The following is a 3,745-nucleotide window of genomic DNA, read 5'->3' as shown; positions in this document are numbered from 1 at the left end:
CCCGGCCTCCTCCCGGGTGCCCTCTCTGCCTTCCTGCGTCTCAGACCGTCCTCTGGGAGGATCTGCCGGGAGTCCCGGCCTAGTCCCTGCGAAGGGGTGGAGGCTCTGCGGGGAGGGGTGGGGGTTAATGGTTAATCGGGCCCCCACTGGTGGACCGGCTGGGCGGGGCCGCAGGCATTTGGCTGTTTGTTGGTTTCTGGCTGACACCCGTGGTGCTAATTACAACGAAGACCCTAACTCACCAATATTCAGTTATGGATTCTGGAAGACTGGCCTTATAACTTAGCTCCACTGCCTGACCCCTAACCAACCACCCTCCAAGTCATTGTCAGCCCCCAAATCAGACACTCTAACTTATACGCCCAGATGCTAACAGCCCACCTCCCAGATGCCCTAATTCAATAACTTCCCAAATCATTGACTTTGTGGAGATAAAGCTGCCCCGTGGCTCATGAATTAGAAACCCAAATCCCAGGCCCCAGACAGGAATACTACTTGGCTCCTCCTTCTGGGAAACTCCTTATCAGTCCCTTCCAGTTTCCCACCTCCCTCTTCTTCTTGGGGCTGCCCAGAGGGGGCAGAAGGGACAGGAGGCTTGGGAGACCTTGCTATGGCTCCCACCAGGCTCCCACCAGGCTCCCAGCTGCTCCAGGCCAGACAGACACCACCTCTGCTTTCCCTGCCCCTTCCTCCAGTTTCCCGCACCCCCAGCCTCCATGGCAGGAGCAGACAGAGCTTGCAGCCCCACAGACCTCAATTTGCCGTCAGGCGCCTACCACCTACCGATCACGTGCCTTTGGGTAAATGATTCCCTGGCTGAGCCTCAGTTTCCTCCTCTGTAAAATGTACCATCAGCCTCTCAGGGTGGCTCACATATGAAATGAGAAGGCACAGGCAACGCAGCGGGGGTGGCTAGCGAACGTCCACCCTCCTTTGCCTCCTCCTTCTCACTTTCCCCTTTGCACCCCTTTTCTGTCCCCTTTGATCGTCTCCGTCCATCTCCTTCCTTCGGGGCCAGTTTCACAGGCGAGCCAGCTGTGCGGTCACACAGGGTGCCGCACTGAGAGGGTCCCCCCACACTTGGGTCAGTGCTCAGCCGTCGCTGCCTTGAAACTCTTAATGACTTTTGAACAACCGGGCCCCCCGTTTCTGTTTTGGTCTGGGTCCCTAAATTATGCAGCGGGCCCTGCCACCACCCCCCAGCGCATGGCTCACTCCTTTTCTTCTCACACCCTCTAGCCCTCTATGCAGACACTTCAAGGGCTCCCAGTCTGGCTGGGGTAAAGTCACCAGGTAGAAGGTAGAGAGTGAGGGCAGAACAGCAGGGCCTGCGACTGGGGGAGCCAGGAGCCTGTCCTTGCCTGCCAGCTTCAAGGGCAGGTCCGAGGGGCTCAGTGACATCCGTGCGAAAGCAGGTGACTTAGTGAGGGAGCGAATGAGTGGGGAGGAGGGTGCAAATGAAGGAGCGAGTGAATGGATCAGTGAATGTGTGAGTTAGTAGGAGAGTGACTACTGAGTGTGTAGGTGGCTGCATCGATAGGTGGGCAATGGAGAGGGGGTGTGTGCTTGTGTGAAAGAGTCATCCTCATTCTTCCCCTTACTAGAAGCCCTTTCTCTGCCCCGGGGTGGGGGGAGCTGAGATAACCTGAAGTCCGGTTTCTGGTGTGTGGAGGGGGGTGGGGTAAATGTGCTGGAGAAGAAGAGAGGCTGGATTTGGAGTTAAGACCCAGGTTTGGGAACTGGCTCTGTCACTATTCTGAAGACTTCATTTTAATCACCTTTCTTCTCTAGGCCTCGACTTTCCCACCTGTAAAATGGGGGGATGATTTGGTCCAGTTGTCTGTGGGTCAAGAGGAGACCCCCAAGGAAGAGAGGAAGAAAACCCCTCCTATCCCACCCCCACTTTGAGATTAGATAAGGAGAAGACTTGGGATATGGAGGGTTCCTTCCTCGCCCCACCCACCCCGGGCCAGCTAACCTGGGCCCCACAGGCCTTGGGGGAAGTGCTAGCTGGGAGGGAAGGGAAGGCGGACCCGGAGGCCTAAACACTGGGGAGACGGGAGGGGCAGCTCAGGGAGGGGCCTCCGAGGGCAGTGCCCAGGTCCCTGCAGCCTGCCTGGCACCCAAAAGGGCGCGTTCAGCCATTCCCCACGTAATTGGCAGTGTGTGGCCCACACGGATGTGTCTTCGTGATTCTGAGTCACACTTTTGCACATTTCTGAAAGTGGGATGTGATCATTAGCACATCAGAGTTTAACTGGTACAACAAGTAGCAATGCATCTTTCTGTCAGTGACTTCATAGATTCAATTAAATAAGATCTATGAGCAACGAGGGTTGACCATGGCACGCCACACGCGTGATCCATTATGTACGAGAACTACTAGGTGCACAGCCTGCACACAAGGGTCTACGGAGTCCACGGACCACGGCATACGTGGCTTATTAAACACACAGGACACACGACCTGCTGCACCTGAGAGGCAGCCCAGAAGCCCCTTTCTTACATGGCTCACCCCAGCCGGAACCAACACAGTAACACCAACCCCAGAAATAAATCCACACACTCACAAACCCTAAGTCACATAACCTATTACATTCATGATTACCCCAACCTTTGCCGATCCCAAACACTACCTTGTAGATACACATCCCACATATAAAGACCCACCACATATTAAGATCTACTGATTTGGGAAAGATGGTATTTCAGTCTCTACTTCTCTTTCTGTAAAATGGGCCTAACTTATAGTTTGTCTTAGGGATTAAATGAGATGATGCCATAAGGTTCTTAAGCTTCCTTTTTTTTTTCCTTCCTTTAGAGGCATAAAACACAGACCTTGAAGTCAGACAGACTTGGGTCAGAATCCAGGCACTGCCAGCTTTCCAAGCTCCATGACCTCAGGTTCGACCTCTCTCTCCCTTAGTGATAGTGTCAGAAAAATGGGTTGATACCTTCTCAGCAGGGTTGGTGGAGTGTTAAATGAGCAAGTGTAGGCCTACGGCACAGCGGTAGCAATAGTTACTGTCGGTTGTTGACTCGTGGACCCACTGGCCACATAATCTGTCGGAATCAGGACCCCCCCCCCCCACCTCAGGTGACCTCCTGGGTGCCACAAGCCCAGCCATGACACACAGTGGCCTCGGTGCACCAACTGCACCACTGTTCTCATATCTGTACCCCGACTCCTGGGGGACGTGGGATCCACCCAGTGCAAGTGATGGCAGTCCCTGGAAAATAACAGGGGACCTCAGAGCTCACCTAGAGCCCAACTCCTTCCTGTTCAGATGGAGAAACGGGGATCTCAAGAAGCGAAGGAGGAATTGTTTCAATAGCCTGCCTGGGGCAGCCAGAGGTCCAGGAGACAGAGCTGAGGGCAGGGAGCTCAGGCCTCCGGTGTGGACAGTGGTCCTGGGAGCTGCAGGTATGGGCCACATCATTCTTAAAACATTATAAATAACGGTTAATGTTTAGAAAGAGAGAATTCTGTGGTAGGCCCGGAGCTAAGAACCTTCCACTCTTCCCATTTTCTCCGCCCAAGGAGGTAGGGACCATTGTCATCCCCACTTTATTGATGACAAAACTGAGGATCAGAGAGGTGAAGTGGAGGTGAAGTGGACTTGCTTAAGTTCCCATGGAGAGTAACCCCAGAGGGGGTGGCATTTGAACTCGATCTGACTCCAGAGCTTGAGGGCTTCACGCTTTAGATGCTTCCTCTCCTGGGATCCCCGAGAGAACCTCAGCT

The sequence above is a fragment of the Choloepus didactylus genome, chromosome 19 (assembly GCF_015220235.1).
Source record: "Choloepus didactylus isolate mChoDid1 chromosome 19, mChoDid1.pri, whole genome shotgun sequence".
Lineage (NCBI taxonomy): Eukaryota > Metazoa > Chordata > Mammalia > Pilosa > Megalonychidae > Choloepus > Choloepus didactylus.
This window is presented reverse-complemented; position numbering follows the sequence as displayed.